The sequence below is a fragment of the Cricetulus griseus genome (assembly GCF_003668045.3).
Source record: "Cricetulus griseus strain 17A/GY chromosome 1 unlocalized genomic scaffold, alternate assembly CriGri-PICRH-1.0 chr1_1, whole genome shotgun sequence".
NCBI classification, from domain to species: Eukaryota; Metazoa; Chordata; class Mammalia; order Rodentia; family Cricetidae; genus Cricetulus; species Cricetulus griseus.
The window spans coordinates 212,305,035-212,327,416 of NW_023276807.1; the positions used below are offsets into that span (position 1 = coordinate 212,305,035).

Below are 22,382 nucleotides of genomic sequence, written 5' to 3' on the forward strand. Positions count from 1 at the left end.
CTCTGGAAAGACAGTCCAAGTCAAATGATGCTGTCTCACTGGGTACTGGCCCCAGGGCTAGGAGGCTACACCCTGGACACCAGACATCACCACAGTCTTTTTGAAACCTTTCAGTTTTACACATCTATACAAGAAACGGTATTTGTGTGGGCAGACACTGAATTTTAGAATTCACTCAGTAACTCAAAGTCATTCCTAAATTTATGTCAGAAAGCTTTTTATCTGTTGTAGCCCTATAACCCATGAAATAAAGAATCAGAGACTATTCACTGGGGCATGAGCCATGTTTAAGATGGAGGAAACACCCCAGAAGTTCACCTGGTATCCCTGGGAAGCAAAGGGAAGCAGCTGTTGCTGAGAACAGCATTATTTCTTCACCTTGGAGAGAGGCTTTGAGTCAGCACAGGAAGAAGAATCACCTGCCTTGGGTTGTTTGATGGGCCAGGCATGTCATTTAGGTCACTTAACTCATCGGTGCTTTCTTTCCCCATAAAAGGATCTATGGCTCACTCAGCATGCTCATATATGCCTACCAAGCCCAGTCTCTTCCCTGTCCCCACTTTCTTCACCTGGATGAGTTTAATTGAGTCAAGAAGACTGTCAAGTCTGGCAGCCTTGAAGCAGAACAGGTCCTCGGAACTCTAGTCGGAGGTCACAACACAAGTGACATACAGAGACAGTTGACTTGAAGACAGCTGGCTGTTGGGCCTTGTTTGACTTAGTTGGCCTCTGAGATAGCTGGGAGCTGCCTGCTATATGTGACTGGGAGAACCATGATGAGAAGGCATCAGTAGCTGAGTTTGTCCCTGCATGAACATTCTAGAACACACGCAAACCTAGACGGTTTAATCAGCCACTTCAGGAGCCTCACAATGTAGTCGAGGGGTAAACAGGAGACAGCTGAGGCTTGCCTCTGCTTACAACAATTCTTCCCTTCTTGATCCTTTTCTGAGGCAGTGAGTCATGCAGCCTAAGTTAGCCTGGAACTTGCTTTGAGACCAAGGATATATTGTCCCCATCTTCTTCTCTCCAAGGTGCTGAGATTACAGACATGTGCCACTATGCATGGCTCATAGTTTTATGAGTAGAAATATGATCTAAAATAATCGTAGAAAGCCTAGTACAGTAATAACACAAACCAGTGCCACTGAGCTGAAGGCGTGGGTGTAAAGATTTCACTAGACCCAAGAAAAATGATAAATGTGTGTTTATTGGGGAACACTTACACAGGTAAGTGTAAAGAACAGTGCGAGCACTTCTCTGCCCTTCCTAACCCAAGAGAAAGGGCCACCCCGCCATCCCCCCCAAAAAAACAAACTATGCCTCAAGCTTCCCTCTTTCCAATTCCGTCTGCCCAAAGGTGGCGAGACCACTACCCTGAGCTAAGCTGTAAGGAGTCAAGCTTGTTTTAATTCAAACTGCTACCAGCATACATTTCTGTGGTTCAACTCCCATGAAAGGCCTAGTTTATTCTCCCTCCCCTCCTCATGACTGTCACCCATTGAAAGCTATTTTCTCTTAGAAACCGCAACTGACCACACCTGGCACCCCCTTTCTCTTCCCACTGAGCTCCATTGCACTGCCCTCAGCAAATGCCCTAACGAAGCATCACACACTGTGTTCTGTTTCTCTGGCCACTTTACACCCACAGCACTCAGAGCAAACCAAGGGATGGGCCATCACTATACTCCAGAAGACTTCAATGCTGGGCTGATGCTAGGGAGGTTGAAGTGTCACTTAGAACTGAAGCTGTGTGTGCAAACACTATATGACAACATCCCTGGCCGAGCTGTAGGAGAGTCACGGAGGACAAAAGCTGCAGGCTTGGTCAGAATTTCAGTGCTGGTTTGATTCTTCATTACCTGTTGGCCTCCTCGTAAGTGAAGAAGGCAGAATGGTAGTGCTTGTACAGAATGAAAGGAAAATTCATAGGATACCCACAAGTCTTCAATTCCTTCTCTAGTAAGAAAAAACAAAAAAGACATGTCACACGACAACTTCAAATGGGGATGTGGCCACTGATAGAATTACTAAATGGATGTCTTCAACATCCCTGAGGGCTCAGGGAACTATGTGGAAGAGGAGGCAGAAAGACTGTAAGAGCCATGGGGAAAAGATGACACCAAGGAAACAGTGTCTTCCAGACACAACAGGACTCAGAGTTAGTGGCAGTGTGCTCAGAGTCCGCATAGTTCCAAGCCAGATGGGGTCCCAGCACTGAGAGGGTGAAGTAAACCAGCTATCTTCAATTGACAACTGCTTGCAAAGGAAAAATTAGTTTCTCCATGGAGTCTCACTGGATATATAAACCACACTCAGGGTCAGGTCCCATGCCCAGGAGTAGATGAACTCAAGGGTATTTTGTCTCATAACGCTTTGTCTGGGCATTTTTAAACTTACTGATATTTCGCTATATGTTATGATTTATGATTTTGTTTTTTATGGATTTTCTGTGTGCACATGGGTCTGTGCTTATATATGAGCTTCTTGTGCTTTTTTTCTCTGTTTCATTTTATTCTGGTGTATTTCTTTCTTTCTTTGCCTGTTTGTTTTCTAACTAGAGAAGAAAGAAGGCGTGGAATAAGATGGGGGGGACCTGAGAGGAAATGAGGGAGGGGAAACCATGATCAGAATATATTATATGAAAAAACCCTATTTTTTTATTACAAAAATTACACAAACCAGGGCTAGGGAGATGACTCAGAGGTTCAGAAGACTGGCTGCTCTTCCAGAGGACCTGAGTTTGATTCCCAGCACCCACATGGTGGCTCACAACTGTGCTCCAGTTACAGGAGTCCCAACTTCTGCCAGTCTCCTCAGGCAGCATGCACATGTGTAATGCATAGACAGACACAAGAAAAATACCTCATACATATAAAATAAAATAACAAAAGTTTCAATTACAAACTGAAAGAATAAGCAAGCCTCAGGATGCAGAATGTTCTGAGGAGGCCAGCCTCCACCAAAATAGAAATAAGCACTCGAGTAAGAGAAAAGCTGTATTTCCCACCTTCCTGAGTCCAGATTTGTAATTCTTATTTGCTGTCGTTCAGATACAGACATATAGCCTGGCATGGAGCAGTTATATAGAGAGCATGCATCCTCCACAGGCTTCAAGAAAAGACTAGAAGGAAATTCCCTTTCACACAGTGTATGTGTATGTTATAACTAGACCAGAGTGTTCTTTGGTAACCACTGTTGACAGGATTGTATGAGAGATACTATGATTTTATTGATAAATCTTTTAAAGGAAATTTCTGGTCTCTGTATACACTCCTTATATAACACAATTGATTAAAATCACTGAAACATTTTAATAAAGCTTATCTTTTCAGCTATGTGCTGTCCATTTCCTAGACACATGTAAAATCCTTGTCTGGGAAAACACTTCTTATTCTTGAAATTTTCTTCATAGAAAACCTGTTCAGTGGCTGGGAGGGCCTAGGCCAGGATGATGTGGTGGACTTTGGGGAGCCCCCATGGAGGGCCCCACCCTCCCTGGGGAGGGGGGAGAGGATAGGAGCTGGTGGGGAGTTGGGAAGGAGGGGAGGGAGAAGGGATTGATATGTGAAGCAAGCTTGTTCCTAATTTGAACTAATAAAAAATAAAATAAAAAAAACCTGTTCAGGGTAAAACCAAGTGCTAGAAACTTCTGCCCACCCCCATGTGAAATTTCTGGTCATATTTTTTAGTAAGTATTGGGGCTAGTTGGTGTCGGAAGTAATGATTGGAGACATCTTGGTGGGGGCAAGCCTGTCATTCCAAAACTTGGGAGGTGGAGGCAGGAGAATAGAGAATTTGAGGCCAGCCTGAGCTATGAAGGAAGACCTCATTTCAAAAACAATAAAACGAGAGAGAGAGAGAGAGAGAGAGAGAGAGAGAGAGAGCTCATTCAATAGGTACTCTGAACACAGACCTCCTTGACTGGCTAGGCTAACTGGCCAATGGGCTTCAGGGGTCTGCCTTTGTCCACCACCGTTGCTTTCAGCCCTGGGATTACAGAAGCCACCATGCTTAGCACATGGGTCCTGGGGACTCATGCTTGCTCAGCAGGTACTTTAGCCAACAAAATAATCTCCCCAGTGCCCAGGAAAACCTTTTAAAGTAACTAAAATGGTCAGAAGAGACAGCTTCTATCTCCAGCTGGACTCATAGCCCACCCTCCTCCATGAGCAGAGTAGACAGACAACCAAGAGTATATATGAGAGGTGTTTCATTTGTCAGTTTGCCTCTTATAACCCGACCTGTCCATTCACAGCAAGTCGTTGCTCTCTTGCTACTGACCCTAGGTTGACTGTTGTTGTTGGTTTTTTGTTTGTTTGTGTGTGTGTGTGTGTGTGTGTGTGTGTGTGTGTGTGTGTGTGTGTGTGTGTTTTAATCTTGCTAGAGAGAAGAGCTCAGCTCTGAGGGAAGGACATTCATTCTCTTCAAGCCATGGACTTAAAGGGGGAATCAGATAACATAACTGCCAGGTACCCACAGGAGACGTCCCTGACAAGACAAGATGCTTTAACTAGGCAGAAGGGTGAGTGTGGACATGGAAGACACTAACAACCCCAATGTGAAGGGCCTGTCGGTGAACTCACAGTGGATTTTTGGGTGTGCTGAGAAATAAATCATGACTAGACCACTCAGGAAGAAACAGGCCCACTGCTTGCCAAACTCATTCAACCTCATGACCAAGTTGCCACAAGCACTTGTTTGCTACTGAACACTTGGCCCACTGGTGCAGCTATTAACTTGGGAAGTCTGGTTCCCTGATGTAGCCATTCCTCAGGACCTTTGTGCTCCAGTGTCATCACAATTCTGTAATATAGAGGCCTATTCTGTGTTTATAACTTTGGCTTTGCTATTCCTATATCCATGGTTTCTGGCAGAACTTAAATCTAGAATCTTACCACAGAAGCATCCCACAGGGATTTTGATGGGGACCATGCTGAAAATCCATTGGATAATTAGGAATTTTGGCATCTACACACAATGAAGGTTTGTTTCCATCGTGGATTACCTGTGTCCACTAGTTCAAGTCTTCTTACCATTTATCAAGATGGACCTAGGAAGAGAGCTAACAATTTTAATTTTAATCACAAGATCAATGAAGGTGGGACCTGTTGACATGTCCACAGGTGGTCTGCAGATCACCACATGACTGTGATCATAAATGCATTACTAAGGATGCTCACATACCTGGTGTGCTCACTCGCATGTATTCACACATACATAGGCTAGGACACTCACAGTCACACATGCACAACTTCACACACACTTGGAGGGTTGCATACATGTTCACACACAAGACCCACAAATACATATGCTCACTCCCAAAATGTTTGCACACGCATGATGTCCACACACCCATGTTTGTATATATACCTTTCATACATTTTCACACTCACCCAAATTTGCATGACCATCCTTGCACACACACACACACATGATTCTCTCCTGCATTCATATGTGTACAAGCTCACCCATTCACCCATATTTGCACAATCACCCACTCACACTCACACACACACACACAATGCCCACCTATACTCATACAGGCACATATGCACACTTGTACAGGACCTACAGTTTACACACTCATCCACTCTTGGACACACATATGCACACTTGCAGGTTCACCCATCCTTAAACACACAAACTATGCTAAGCCATCACACTCCCCAAACATGGGCCATTTCCACCTGTTTCCCCACCTCCCCACCCCTACACCTCGGTCTGGTTCCTCACTCCCCTTCAGGGCCTATAATATTATCTTCATGGTCATTCTTTTTCTTTGGAAACATGGACCCTTCCTTCTGTACAGAGTTCTCCTGCCCGAAGCTGTTCTTGTCCACACATTCTCCCCCAAGGCCACACTTTGAGAGTACTTAGTTTGTGGGTCTTTGCCCAGCTGGTGTCCAGTGCTAGTTGCCCTGCTGACTGAGCATGGCCTCACTCAGCATCACCTTCTTAGTCACCCTCCTTGTGGGTGAGGCTCCTGGACCACCAGCATCCTTCACAGAACAGCGCTGTCCTTGGCAGCAAGTTTTCCATGACTCACTAGAGCCGATGTTTCTAAACACTTCAGGCTTTGCTGCCTTGCCCTGCTTCTCTACAGAGCCACTCCCTGAAGCTGCAGAAAACAAGAGAACACAGAGGTGGCCCTCTCCACAGGTGTGTGGCCAGGGCCACTTATCCATGGTAGGCAGGCCCATCCAAATATTAACGGTGGATGTTCCCTGCTTTGAAGTCGACACGCTCTGTGCTCAAGAGTCCACCCTGAAGAGAACACAACCACATCTGTTTCCTTCCTTCCAGGGAGTGGGCTTGGCGCTGCCCTTCTTGTCTGTCGGTGGGTGACCAGGGCTGTACACAGCATCTGTTTCCCACTGATCTTCACAGCTGGACAGACTCCCACAGCAGGAGGCTCCCAGGGGACCCAAGAAAGCAGGGAACTTCAGGTTTTACTCAGGGTTCACCAGGTGGAGTTCTGAGGAATTGCTTTCAACTCTGACTTGGCAGGGCTTGTCTCCTGCACCTGGCTTTAGGATGGCTCCAAGATGCAGCACTAACATGGGACCAATATCAATATTTTCATGTTACAATCTGATTGTATAATAAAGGTCAGTTTATAAACTTCAGAAAGAATTGCACAACTGATACACCAAATCTTTTCTTCCTTCCTTCCTCCCTCCCTCCCTCCCTCCCTCCCTCCCTCCCTCCCTCCCTCTCTCTCTCTTTCATAAAATGTATCCAACAGAAGTTAGAATGTAGCTTGTAGGGTGTGTCTGTCACTTCCTTGGGGTGGATTTTAATGACAGATTGGCCAGGGGCAGGGCTGAGGAGAGCCAGGTTCACACACAGTTTTAATTCATTCCTGTCCAAATCTGCCCTGCTATGGGTGGGTTAAAGGGACAGCAGGCTCCTGACAGCACATGTTTCAACACAGGTGTTAGTCTGTCAGCTGCTGGGCTTTCTCCTACAGCATTCAGACAAGAAGTTAAGTCTACTTAAGAGATTTTTCTGAACAGCATCATCAAATGCCTATTGCCTGAAGAGTGACCATATAAAATATGACAGGACCATTTATACAGATTCTTTTTTAAATTAATCTTTTCAAATGGGATGGTTAGTTTTTAATTTATTTATTTTTATTTTATATGCATGGGTGTCGGGTCCCATGACAGTTGTGAACTGCCATTTGAGTGCTGGGAATTGAACCCCGGTCCTCTGGAAGAGCCATCAGTGCTCTTAACCACTGAAACATCTCTCCAGCCCTGGATTCTTGTATCATAAAATATGATACAAGAATATCACTCAGCCATCAAAAGGAACACAGCACTGATGCTGGCTGCAAGTCTTGGAAATATTACCATAAGTGAAAGAAGCCAGTTGTGAAAAGATAAACAATGTATAATTATTACATTGACATGAACAGGTGTAGAGAATGGAGATTTGTGTTTAAAGCTCAAATAAGAAGGTATAAAAACAAATAAATACATTAGCAGTGGCGATAAATAAAAGTGGACTAAATCTGCCAGTTAAAAGGCAAAGACAGCCTCTGCATGTGTCATCATCTGTCTTCCAGTTGTTTTCATACGTACATCTTCAGTCTCAGCCCTGTGTTCCAAACATCAGTATCTGTAACAGGGCCCCAGACCTTCACACAGGTGACTCCAAGATTGAAGTACCATGCAGGCCATAAAACTTAGCACATAGACAGAACCACCTGCCAAAACAAAAAACAAAGGCATCATCCATCAAAGTCTGTAGTTCTGGCTAAGTGTACTAACCTGGCTTTTTGGCTTCTGTAGTTCTCCTCCTGTTCTAACTGTTATTGTTAACTAAAGTATGTCAACCCAGGATGTGGTTTTTGTACTTAAGAGCTCACCCTGAGAAAGGCCCAACAATACGCTGGGATCCTGAACACCCAACATTATTGCTGGCAACTAATAGAGATTTTCTATTGGCTTAAACCCATGTCCGAGCAGTCTTCTCTAGTGGGTACCCTACAACAGGTTTGACCATGGTAAGAACTTGTGTAAACAGTTCTTTTCCATCTACTTCAGTCTTTCTCAGCTCACAGATACTGCACTACTCAGCCGTTCTTGGCCTCTCAACTGCTCTTGGTGTTCACTGTTTCTCAAGGACCTGCTCCTAGCAAGTCCTGCCATTTTCTCTCACTTGCCTGAGTCTGTCTTTTTCCAGCACTGACATCCAAGTCCACATCCTCAGGATTTCTCTAACTTGTCCCTCTGTGAGTCTACCCAGAGTCTCTCTTACAGGCTATTCCCTATGCAGATGGAGGGGAGTAATTATATAGTATTCTATATTATCAATATAATATACACTGTATTTCATAGTTTACGACAATAACCACTCTTGTGCATCTCCCTCTGGTGAATAATTAGCAGAATGTTCCTACAAATATTTTATTTTATTTAAAGCTTTGGATTTGCTTTATGCTTGAAACACAATCCTGAGTCTTTGCTTCTCCAGGCTTCTGTCACGTTTCTTTCTTCCTCAGAGTGATATCCTTGCCCTTCTTTCTGTTCCTCAAATATGTCCCAGGGCTTTTGCACTCACTGCCAGCTCTAGCCTAGATCTTCTGAGAGCTGGTTCTTTGTGTCACCTCAGATATCACCTTCCCAAAGGGAATGGCTGTCACCACTTGGTCTCAGCACATGTCTATGTAAGTCTTGATCGGTTTTCTTCAGAGCACTTACCATATAAGTATCTATTATTCTTCTGTCTCTTTTCTTTAAAAAGCCAGCCTGTTGCTGTCCTTGGTGTCCTACACATGTCTAGAACAAAGTTGGTGCCCACTAAACATTTAAGTAAACAAACCCACACACCTTTGTCTTAGTTGGGGTGACCATTGCTGTGATGAAGTCCCATGGCCAAAGCAACTAGGAAAGGGTTTATTCTGCTTACACTTCCACATCACTGTTCATCACTGAAGGAAGCCAGGACAGGAACTCAAGCAGTGTAGGAACTGGAGGCAGGAGCTGATGCAGAGGCCATGGAGGGGGGCTGCTTACTGGCTTGCTCCTCATGACTTGCTCAACCTGATTTCTTACAGAACCCAGGGCCACCAGCCCAGGGATGGCATCACTCTCAACGGGCCGGGCCCTCCCACATCAATCACTAAGAAAATGCCCCATGTGCTAACCTAAGACCAGATCTTATGGAGGCATTTTCTCAACTGAGGCCCCCTCCTCTCTGATGACTATAATAGCCTGTGTCAAGTTGATAAAACACTGGCCAGCCCACGTGGGGGGCGGGGTGAGAGGGAGAACTGTGGTTGGAAGGTAAAATGAAATTTAAAAGAATAAATAAATTACACAAAAAAGAAAATAATACCTATTTAAACTGAAAAAAAAAAAAAAAACTAGCCAGCACACACCAGAACTAGGCGGTGCATAATGAGTTGCGGCTCCCCCGACTCTCCCTCTCCCCCTCCCCCACTCCCCTACTCCCCACCTGCCTTATCAGTGGACTCCTTTATGAGTTCATTTCAGTGCTCATGTCAGCCTTTTATGAAAAACCATCAGAGTGATTGATTTCTGAAACCTCACAGGCTTCAGGTGTGTGCAGTGCAGCATCCTTCCATCTGCCTTGGTTTGAAGCATTAGAGACAGTGGGGTTTGCAGGTGAAGCTCACTCCTGAGGGAGGTATGCAGACGGACCGAATTCTCTTTTGCACATGACTTTGTGGAATTTGGCCCAGCCCTGAGTGTGTCTCCCTCAGTTCCTCTAATGAACCCAGCCAGATGTTAATGCATGTCATTTCGTCTGTTTTCCCGGGGTCATGAAGAAGGCACCCAGCATCTTTCCACCTTCATGTGAAATGACAGCAGGTTCAGATCATGAAACAACCTTGCATTCCCCCAAGGGCTTCTAATTACCATGCAGCAGCCAGAGACTCCTGCCTCTCTCACAAATTCCTTCTGCATTGAGCAGCTGGAAACAACACTCCAGGCATCCTCAGATTCAGTGTGCAAAACAGTGATTTCCCTGTTGCTTAAAACACAGCCTTCTGGGCTCTTATTCCAGCCTGGGAACTTTCAAGAGGGACCTGAGATTTGTACGTTTCCATCCCTCATCGAACACAGGCAGCCTACCAGCTACAGGGAGGCAAACCTCGAGGAACCAGCTGAGTCAGTGTTTGAGACACAGTTCTTCTTCCTGGGGCCTGGCCAAGGACCCATCATTACCAGAACAAAAATTCCCCAAACTCTGGCATCCTAATCACTGGTACTGTAGACATCACCTGTCTTCTTAGCCCTACAGTTTACTAAAACCCTCCACTCTACGAAGCTAATCATTAAAAATTTGCCCTGGTGCCCCTTGCCAAGGACTACTGCTGTTGTTGATAACCCTAGTTTATGCCCCCCTCTCAAAAAACCAAGTGCCACCAAATGGGATAAATACAATCTCAGATTTTCTTATGTCCTTCGCAGAACTGGATTAGAACTGGGTCCACTGGCCATTTTCTCTCCATATTGCTTCCCAATTCAAAACGTTTGTACCTCTCAACACCAGCATTCCCTTAGCCCAGAAAGGAAGAGGTTGGGACCCAGAAGTGTCCAAGTGCTGTTTTTAGCCGACTTTTTAAAAAGGAACCTTTCCAGGTTTATAGAAAAATTTAGCTGAGCTTGCAGCTCTCCACCTTCTCCTCTGGCTGCCATGTTTCTAAACATCCTTTATGTTATTGGTGTACATTTGCCAGGGTGGGTGAACTGAGATTGTGGCCTGACTGTCTATTAGTGTCCACTGATGATGTCACATCACAGCTGTTGGTGTTGGCATGCTGGATAAGGTGCATCCATCACAACAGCACAGGACAGGCTCGCTGTCCAGTCACTTCTCCCTCCCTCTCCTCAAGCAGTCCTTTTTATTTTAGCAGAGCCCTCAAAGAACTGAGACCAGCCTCATCACTCATTCTTTGCTTTTTTAAAAAAATATTTAGTTCCAAAGTATGAATCCAGATTACTCTTTGAACCTGACATGATGGATTGCTGCCACCGGCATAAAGAGCACCTGAACACTATCTCAATGCCCCTGGCACCCTGCTCATGGCTGGACAGCATTCCAGAGCTGCTGTGACCTGCACAGTGGGCCTTCGCTGAAAAGCCCCATCAGCTGTCATGGTCAGATGAGGATGCTGGGCCTCCTTAGCACCAGGGAAAATGAATGTCTGTGGAAGGTGCTTGATTTCGTTAAAATCCACTACAGCTGGGCCTGAGGTACCACAGTAGCCTTGGTTTCCAAAGAAGCCTATTACTAGCTCTGATCCCAAGACCAAGGTCGGGGGCCATTAAGGCCATCCCAAACACCTGACTGGGGGTAGGTAGAGATGTTTTTGGGTCTACTTGGATGTCACAGGAGAGTGTCAGCAGGAGGCCCTTGGGAGACTACTTATGTTTACAGTCCTACTTTGGAAAGTGTTGAAAGCTTTATTTCCCATCCTCACCTGTGCCATGTTGTCCCCCCACAGCTTTGTGTGTTGGAGGCTGAGTCCTCAGTGAGGTGGAGGGCATGGCTAAAAGGTTGAGCCTAGTGAATGGGTCCCTCAGCTGGAATTAACCACAGAGCCCAGGGTGTAAATAAAAAGGCCAAGCCTGGCCCCTCTAGCTTCTATCCTTAGCATGTGCTCTTTCCTTTCCAAATAGACTATCACCATGATGCCCTGTGCCCCACCACCGTGCAGGGAAAGAGCTCTCATCACAGTAGAGTGGAGGCCAGTGCTATGCTCTGTTAGCCTACTCAGGATGTGTGAACTACTCTGACCTCCTTTCCTTAAGCACTACCTAGCCTCAAGCATTTTGCTATGGCAACAGAAGAGACTAAGGTACCTACTGTACCTGTGGATGAAGAAAATGGCCCTATCTGGCTCCGGGGCATCACGGATATTGACTATCTGCAAAGAAGAGTGGAGTGAGTATAAAGTTCCCATTCTGAAACCTGTGTATTTAATTTTTGATGGAAAAAAGGCCACATAGAGAATAACAAGTTAGCTGGAGGGAACTTGTGAGCATTTCCCCCACATACAAACAATGGAGCCTAGTGTCTGTTTCATTCCCTTTGTGTTTGACTGAGACCCAGATGGCTCACTGTCCCTCAGTATGTTCCTGCTACCTCCCTGCTGAGATCTCATTGGCCGTGACGCACTGCCCTGCTCAAGTCAGGACACTACTGTCTTTCTTCCCTGTGGGAATGTGTTCCCAGGGCCAACTCCAACAGCGCTGACCTGGGCATCATTTGGGTGGTGCTGGAGTGAGCTGCAGGCTCTGGTCCTGCTGTTTTAGCCTAGAGTCCTAGTTGTCATTCCCCTGACCCAACAGAGGGAGCAGATAACTGATTCACTGGCTGTAGCCACACCGTGAATGGTTGGACAGTGACCCCCAGAACATCAGGAGTAAACGCTTCTGCCTCGAGGGAGTAGGGATAGCCTAAAGCCTTCAGGCAGGATTGAGGCCAGGTACCACACACGGCCCTGACCCCTTCTCTGTTGGCTAGTGCCCAGCAGAAGCCATAGCAACCCGCAGAATTAGGAGGGTTGACTGGAAGCCTTGGATGTGACAGAAAAGGACAAAGAGAGTCATTTTACAGCCTCTGAACCACAATCATGTTATTATTGTTTATATCCCAAGCTGGCTTCGCGTTTGCAATCCTTATCCCTTTACCTCTGGAGTGCTATTGCAGGAGTTCACCATTATCCCTGGCTTTGTTTTTGTTGTCTGGTGGTCCTGGGGACTGAACTCACAGCCTTGCACATGCTAGACAAACACTCTCCTACACAGCTACAGGCTAGCCTCATTCTTGTATTTTAGTAACAGCCTTATTGAGATAGCCAATCACTCACCATAAAACCTTTTTTACGGTCAATAGTTCATTGAGTTGTTTGAGCATCACAATTGTCTATCAGGGTATTTTTTTCATCACTCTGAAAACACAAAAACCATACACATATCATTTATACATTCATAGCTCCTGGAAACTTCTACGCTATTTCATCTCTCTATATATTTATTACTCTGGAGATTTCATATAAATGGATTCAGGCAGCATGTATCTGGCTCTAATGTCTGGCTTCTTTCTCATACGGTTCAGTCAGGTTGTCCCATATATCAGGGTTTTGTTGCTTTTGGGGAGTTGAATAATATTCTCTCATATGGACTACCATACTGAATTGATGCATTTGTCTGTTGAGTTGTTGCCATTTTTTAGTTATCATGAATTATGCTGTTATGAACAATTATTTGTGTATCTTCTGCTTTCTGGGTGCACTTGGCTCTTTAAGTGAATGAAGTATCACTATGATGTGTGACTTCTGGTCACAGCTTGCTCTCTTCCATGTTCTGGGTTAAGTGCAGTGCAGAGATGTGCACTGGATGCTTCTGTATGCCTCTCCAAACTGAGGACATGCCAACAAATAAGACAAAGCCTTTGGTTCTTCTGTGTCTCTCTACCCACTCTGTCCCCCTCTGCTCCATCTTGGTCTGCCACAAACCAAGTAGTCTATTTCACATGCTAGCTAATGTAACAGATTACTGTTCTGCATCCCCCCACAATGGAGCCAAGACACCTATAGAACATACCCGCTGCACCCTGACACCCACTGGGGTGGGGTGTTCTCCAATTGCAATCAGAGCCCAGCATCTTCTGAACTAGAATCCTCACCTGCAAAGAGCAGCTTGTGGTTCTTCAATACTGCTTTCCAAGTCCCATGGAGTCCCTTTCCCTCAAGTCATCCAGCACTGTGTGGATGTTTACAAATGATACACAGACACTGGGATCCAGCCACAAATGAATCAGACACCATCCCCTCCATCACTGTCTGTCTTCAACAAATCATCTTCCTCTCAAGGCCTGCAATTAGTCTGTCAAGGCTCACCTCCCTTCTAGAAACTTGAATGAACTAACACTTCCCTCTCTGCTCCGACAATTGCAGGAGGAAGCAAGCTGGTACCGATGGGCTCATCCGTTACAGAGGTACATGGAGCTGGGCTCAGCTGCCACCCCAGCTGCATGAACTATGAAATCTTAACAAGCTCGATGGTGTGTGTTCTACATCCTTCCCATCTGTGGAGGGCTCCCAAAGGACACTGGTCACAGAGTAGAACTCTTAGAAAGGGTGCAGCTCAGTTCCTGGCCTGTTCCAGCCAGGGCTTTCTGAAGCTTACTCACTTTCACCACTGCTTGGTCATGTGACATGCTGACTTCCTGGTGGCTTTGCATTTCCCTTTATTTACAGTCTTTCAGGCTGGCTGTCTAGGAGATCCTCCAGGCACTCTGACTGCTGACTCCGGAGTACCTATTGCCTGGAACAGTTCCTGAAATCATGCTACCTCCTACTTCCATTACCCACAATGGACAGAGAAGAAATCTCACCACAATGGATGTCTTGTTGTTTCCTAGTCCAGACAGGAGGAACCTCACTGCACAGAAAGGGATGACTAGATCAGATGGGTCACACTCAGACTCTAAGGTGGTAGTGGTGACACTTGTGTCCTACGCAAGCCAGTCTGCCTCCCAAAGCCCTTCTTTACCACACCAAGTTCTCAGAGTCCCACCCTGTACCTGTTGGTCATCAACTACTAGCTTCTGGGGTCTTCGTCTCACTTGTAGATTCACTGGCTCCAAAGAAGAGGGAGCCTGGGATGGGGTGTAGCTGTTCACACTGCTGTTGCCACCAGATGCTCCCAGTCAAGTGTCTGCCATCAGCCTGGGGTCATGAAGGTCTTAGAGTTTTGCTGCAAAGCAGAATAACCTAGAGGTCTCAAAAATACTGTGGGTGGCTTCCCACCCCCTCACTGGTGTAAACTGGGCTCCTGTGTGTGTGGATGAGTGTCTTTAAGCTCAAACCCTTAAACAAAGTAAGTTTTATTTGGTGAAACATTGTGAATTCTTCCATTAGAGAACTCCAGTGTGTAAAGATGAGATAATCAAGAAATAAGAAAAACCAAGGTTTGTGTATGTGCATGTGTTCATGTGTGTACAGATACATGTGGGGGACATGTGCATGCATACGTAATATGCACACAGAGGTCAGAAGACACCTCAGGTGTTGTTCCTAAGGTGATCCTCAGTCTGCCCCCCTCACACTCTCCATAAATACATGAATAAATTTATGTTTTTTAAAAGAGAGATTAAAAACATTAAGGTGGCCTATATCCCAGCCTCTCTCCACAATCCGACTGTACCAACCGGAACAGCTCAGGGCAGCCCAATCCACACAGCTTGCTGTCAACACATCTGCTTCACAGCACATGCTTTGTGAGGGACTCAAGGACCAGATCCCCAACTTTCAGTGGCTTACAGCCTAAGGGTGGATAAGTTACCTCTATTCTGGCAAGACACCAGGGATTGTAGGAGGGATAGGGACCTGGGGAGGAGGGTACAAATTCTGTCTGGAAGATGAAGGATGGAGCTGAAGAGCTGGCGAGTGTTTGAGTTGGGTGTTGGACTGGTAAATGCAAGGGGACATCTCATAGGTTGGGGTCAAGCTCACCTGTGGGGTGTTTCAGCCATCCAAGTCAGATGGAAGGCTGCAGCAGGGATTTGAGGTTATCAGGAGGGATGGAAGGTAGAGGGGAAAGGCTGGGACTGTGCCAGCATGTGCACGGAGCAGTCTGTTGGCACCTTGAAGAACAAAAGTGGACTGTCCCTGGGCCTGAGACAGAGTAGGTAAGGCAGTCTAGAGATAGTAACAGTGATACTGCAATAACCCAGGCTAGGAACCTTTATGATCGCTGGCTGGGGTGGCAACTGGGGTGAAGACTTTTTCACAGGAAATCCAGCAGAAGTTGAGAAGTCACAGTGTGTACGTTGGGAGACATCCTGGAGGCAATCTGAACTGTCCAGAGTCGGCAACCACACCGTCTGTGCCACATGACGTTCGCCCAGGTGACACAATGTCTTCATCAGACCTGGTGACCACACAGCTGATGCAACCACAGAACATGCTGTGTCAAATTTTTGGAAACAGGGAGCAATGAGAGAAATTGATCTTAGTGGTGACTAAATGAGGTGCAAAAGATATGGTTAATCCCCAGGAGATGGCCTGGGAATATTGTCTGCCAAGTCCCTGGCCACGTAACTAAGGGGTCATTTGGACGTGTGGTGATCCTGGCCAGCACTGTTGGGCCTCTGCTGCTACAGAGAGGTGTTGCCATGTTATAAATGGCTGCTCTGCACCAATGAGAATGTTCGGCCAATAAAGGTGCTGGTCACCAAGTCAGATAACCTGATTTCAGTCCTGGGTACAAGGAGAGAATTGACTCCTTTAAGTTGTCCTCTGACCTACACACACACACACACACACACACACACACACACACACACACACATGAATGCAATTTAAATTTTTTAAAAAATAATGGCTGGTAAAACAAGATTGTTTCTAATTTAGATAAATATATATATGCAAAAAATTAATGGCTGTTCTTTTCCAAGGAGAATGCGTTTCACTTATGTCTTTATCTTCAGTCACCCAAGCAAATGAATTTACTACAGTAGGTTTTAGCAGACAGAGGTTCCCTCCAGGACATTCCACACAGTCCAGGCTATCCTTTATCCAAAATGCCCAGGCTTTTAGAATTGTGCAAATGTTGCAACATTTGCCTAGGTGAGCTATCATGAGGATAGAACCCCAGGTAAAACATGAGATCAGTTTCTGTCTTATGTCTTGCACAGAGTCTTGAGGTAGCTGCACACAGTGCCTTGAGTACACTTGAATGCTGCCTGCATCTGTCATAGGAGGCTTGGTGTAGAATTTCTTGTGGTTGTCATGCTGGTGCTCGAAAGTCTCTGTTTTTTATTATTTTAGTTCAAAATGCTCATTCATCTGCATTGTTGGAGGACTGAAGAGACAGATCCAAAACGCCAAAATTATTACCAAATCCATACCTTAGAAACAGGCCACAGAAGAAATCCCATATCTCCCAGGATCTAGAACCATTCTGTCTGACTGGAAGCTGAAGTCTCTCCTCTGACCCTTAAAACCATTTCCCCTGATGGGATCTCAGCAGCACATGGGTGCCCTCAGGGAAACCAGCTCACCCTGGGATCTGTGCTGAGCACAAGCTCCCTGCAGAGCTGAGCCCTCTGGGCATCAGGACTGTACACACACACACACACACACACACACACACACACACACACACACACACCACACCACACCCCAACACCCTAGGTCTCAGTAGTGTGTTCCACTTGCTGAGCACAGTCCCAGTCTGTTCCTAACAGCCTTGAGCTCGAAGATGGGAAGCAATAAGCAGGAAGAAGAGAGGGACATATCTCCACACTCAGCTCCTTGTGAGTGAAGAGGAAAGACCCAGAAACCCTGGAAATCCTGCTTCACCATGACTCCTCCCAACATAAGGTCTTCTCCCCTCCTACTGAGTCACCTCCTTCGTGGTGCTCTCCACTCAGAATCTCATCCAGATATCAAACCAGTATTTGAAATGTCAGCCGAGACCTGTCCTCCAGGCCTCTCCCTCCTTGTGCACCTCAGTATGTATAAGCTCAGGCTGAGAGGCCATGAATGGCCTTCAAGTTACCCCCAATATAACAGTCAGATTGAGAGTCCTACAGAAGCCAGGAGTGCTGGCTCATGCCTGTAATCCCAAGACTCGGTCCCTGATGAGAGGATGATGAGTTTGAGGGTAGCCTGACTTACATAGCTATGTATGTCTACACCTAGCTCAGTGCTCGAAACAGGAAAGCCACCTAGGCTCTGGCTGTTCCCCATACTGCACAAGGGCTAACAGTACCAGCCCTGTTTCTCAGTGTGTGTTTTGCCTGAAGACCAGCAGAGTTCTACAGCCTTCAGTGCACCAAGGGGGGACTGCTGGTATCCCCGAATCATGCTGCAAAGGACTCACAAGTTTGGCCCTTCCAGCTGGTGGGGGTCTGCCCATGGGCTCCTTTTGCTCTGTGGAGCTGTCTTGGGCAGGCAACTGAAATGAGTGGAGTGCGGAGCGTTGAGCATGGGGCCAGCAGACCAGACAGCGGATGTTTGGTTTGGGCTTGACTACAGGCATTAATTGAAAGTTGGCACAAACACAAACTCCAAGGTTTCTTGTTTGCTTCTCCCAAACAAACAAGGTTGGGTAAGAATGTCTTCCTTCAACACCTTGCAGCCTAGTTCTTGTCTTCCTCTCCAGGGAGGTCCATGAGGCAGCCATAAAGGTGACTAGTCCCGGCAGACACGGTCTTGACCATTTACAAAACATGTCTAGGCCGGTGGGATATGGGTAACAAGGGCTGAATGGTGATTCAGATGGGAGAAAACATTAGGAAACTACAATGATCATGCTCCTCACTCTTGGGGAAGCACAAGACAAAGAGGCTTACTTCTTACTCAGTGTGATAACAAAACAATTGGGGCTGGGTAAATTATAGAGAAGAAACAGTTCCTGGAGGTCTGGTGAAGGTGACTTTGGACATGGTGTAACACACCAGGAGTGTCTGTGGAAGAGCCTTCCTCTGAGAGAGGGGAGGGAGTGTGCCAGGCTTGCTCTCATAATAACTGACTCACTCCTAATAACTAACTCCTTAATCACCTCGATAGAGTGGAACCCTCCTGATCCCATGTGCCCCAAAAAGGCTGCCGCCCTTGGGACTGAGCCTCATTTTGGTGAGGACAAAGCACACCAGAGCTGTAGCAGAAAGCATCAGTTTCGAGTGATAGACACCTGTCTCTGTCATAAATCCCCTTCGCCACAGACCATTTACATTTACTCTGCACTTACAACAGGAAAGCTTCTCTCCAGGAAAGTTGATGTGCTATAGCCTAAGAAAGCACAACTGAAATACATGGCAATAAAAACTCACTGATGCCTGGGATCAGCTAGTGCCCAGGTCTGGGATTCAAGCTAGAACAGCCGACTTTTCTCAAATCCGTTACTATTACTTTTTTTTTTTCTTATGGTAGAGATGGAACCCAGGTCTTGCCCACGAGAGGCAAGCACTCTACTATTGAGCCACACCCCAGCCTTCTGTGCAAACCCATTGTTTCAGTAAAGTGCTCATTTCCAGACCCCATGTGTGCTTAATTTATAGCAAAATGTGTGGAAAGGCCATGAGCCAGGTCAGCCTAAAGATCCAAATGACAGGCAAGGACAAAAAGCAGCTGCTGATGCAGGGACAGGCAAGGACACAAAGCAGCTGATGTGGGGATTTTCATTCAGGAGAAGCAGCCTAGCCCAGGAACTGACTGGCACTCTGGGAAGTAGCCAGCGAAGCTTTCCTAGGGGAGCCTTTGGGTCTGTTTTTATTGTGTCTTTTGGTTGTGATTTCTTAGGCCACACTATCGTCACTTTTCTGGAGAGAGTTTTTCTGCTGGAATTTCAGGGCAAAGTTCTGGAATCTAAAATGCGAGAACCATCCTTGACTTCAGGTGTGGGCCTCATCATGACTGGAATCTCAGAATCTCAGTCCTTGGGAGGTGCAGAGTATTTGCCATGCATTTTAAGTCATCCAGTGAGTTCCAGGCTATCCTGCGACAGTATGAGACCTATTTGCAAAAAAGGGGCAGGGGAGAAGAAAGAGGATCCCTGAGGTTGCATAGAGGTGTGTGTGTACACATTTCATGTATGCACTCATATGTGTGCATACGGAGGTCAGTGACTGACCTCAGATGTATAACTCAGTTACTTCTCCACTTTAATTTTTGAGACAGTCTCTCCCTGGATCTGAAGCCCACTGTTTGGCTAGACTGACTGCCCAGCCAGCCCCAGAGATCTTCCTGTCTCTACCTCCCCACCATGTGGGTGTTGAAAATCTAACTCATGTCCCTCTTCATGCTTGGACAGAAAGCACTTACTGACTGAGCCGTCTCCCCACCCGTGAACTTGTTTTTTCTTTGTTTTGTTTACAAAGAAAAATGGCCCATACCCAGAACTCAGGACTGTGGTTGCTGACAAAACTTCAGGACAGTGTGTGCTGAGGGTGGCAATTCTAGCCTTCTCCACTTGGCTGGGTTTGGTTATAGGGGAAAAGCTAGATTCCTGGTTCATGTTTTATCTGGTCCACCCTTTTTGCCTCCCCAAGTGAACTCCCATCCTCATGTGAGTTCTTACACTTTTCTATCTTGGTACTTGTGAAGCAGTTGGAGATAAGATGCAGACTTGCCCCAAGTTAGAAGGGTGTTTCAGTGCCCATTATCTTCTAAAGGACTTCTACCCAACACTCACAGAGGGCACTGTGAGTCTGCAATAACAAGCAATCAATTTAAAATCAAAATCCAGAAGCTGGACACAGTGGCACACACCTGTAATCCCATCACTTTGGAGGCTAAAACAGGAGGAGGACTTACAATTTCAAAGCTAGCATGGACTGCATAGGGAGATTCTGTCCTGAAGTTCTAAAACCGGAACTTCATGGATAGAGATACATGGATGGCTAAGAACAATTTGTTATAATATTTCACTTTTGCATGTGTGTGCATAGGTCGGGGTGCATGTGTTGAGGTCAGAGGAGAAGTTGTAAGAGTCAGTCCTGTCTTTCTACCATGTGATTCCCAGGGATCAAACCCAGGTCATCGGGTTTGGTAATAGACACTTTTACCTACTGAGCCATCTCACTGGCCTAGAAAAGCTTAACTAAAACTATATTAACTTAAAGATTTGTTTTAAAAATGAAACCACATTAAGATATCCTCTCACCTATGGAGAAGATCAAAATTGAAAAGACCAGCTATATTAAGTACTGACAAAGAACTGAATTCATACATTGGGGACAGGATCCAGAGTAGCCCAGCATATTGGCTGGTTATTTCTTGTGAAGTTACAGGTAGACTTACAATATCAACATAATTTAAACTTAACAGTACCCCAAGCCCATGTGCTGAAATCTGGCTGTTGACAACAGCTCTGCTGTAAAAGGCAGAACCCACGAGAGGTGGAGCCTATGAAAGAAGTTAGATCACCGTGGATGAGCCCTTGGGGAGATGTTGAGACTGTGGCCCCCTTTCCTTCTCTTTTTGCGCACGAGATACTTTAAGGTAAGTAGTTTTTCTGCCAGTCTCCTAAATAATGCACTGTATTGTCACAGGCAAAAACCTCAGAAACCTGTAAATTGCATACCTCAAGTGTTTTATTACAGTAACAGAAGCTGACTAACAAAAATATGACTCATGGATTGCACGTTTAGGCATAGAAATAAAAACACATTTCTCACAATAAGACTTGCATGCAAATATTCACAGAGGCTTCATTCCTAAAAGTCAAAACTTTCAAGTAATACTTCCCACAAGTCCATTGTCCATTAACAGGTGATTGGAAAACCTGGCATAGACACCCAGTGAAAACCACTCACCATTCACTGATTTAAAAAAAAAAAAAAAAAAAAGACTTCTGATTGCATAATCATGGGTGTGACTCTCAGACACAGTACAATGAGAACAAAAAACCCAGCCAGACTGGAGAGTTCTCATAGATGACTCCATTTGCACAAAGTTCCACAGCTGGCAACACTCGTCTCTCCTGACATGCTGGGTGAGCACTTGGTGGGCCAGATGTCAGAGAAGGCAAGTTCGCTGCAAAGGGCCTGCGTGGACTTTATGCAGGAAGAGAATGGTCCACATCTGGACTGGGCAGATTTAAGTGTCAGCCAAAACACATGTGCCCGGTATGAGGCGTTGAGTTCAAGCCCAGAAATAATTCTCAGAAGCATATGCACAGCTTCACTGTATGTGAGTTAGTTAGTTAGTTAGTTAGTTAGTTAGTTAGTTAGTTAGTATACAAAATATTTCAGTCATCCGTGGAATGCTCTGTCTCTCCAAAGCTGGCAAGCTTTCAAGGGGATGTGTCAGGAATTAGTTCTGAGATTAAGCCTTCATCATAAAACACTGAATAGGACCGTGGTGGCCAAGTCTTCACCAATGGGCTGGATTTAGAGTTACCTGGGAGACACACCTGTGGACATGCCTATGAGGACATTTCCAATGAGGTTTACCTTAGGAGGGATGACTCACACTGTCCCGTGGGCTGGGTCCAGGGCTGTATAAAAAAGGGAAAGCCATGGAGTACTCCGCCCCATGAACTGTGGCCAGACCTGAACTGTGGCCGCCTCCTGAACTGTGAAACCACGCCTTCCCACCATGATCCACCTCGTCCATCTCAACTCTGGACAAAAAAGAAAAAACCTTCCTTTCCTAAAGCATCAGACATTTCGTCACAGCAATGATAAAAGTAAGGAACACTAAGACCCGTCTTTATTGGGACTCAGTGTGCAAATCTCAAAAGTGGGGAAACGGCTTTGCTTTTTCCGTGAATTCTGATACAGCCTCAGAAATACTGAGGTCAAGCATGGTTTGAAATTTCCTGCACTGCTGCGCTTATAGGACTGCCGATCGAGCCGATTCGGAAAAGTGAAACACTAGA

At 45.9% G+C, this 22,382-nt stretch overlaps 1 pseudogene; it reads right to left on the reverse strand.

Annotated features, from left to right (window-relative positions):
• Window positions 1-22,382, reverse strand: part of LOC113832717 — a 111,468-nt pseudogene that overhangs the window by 71,506 nt on the left and 17,580 nt on the right.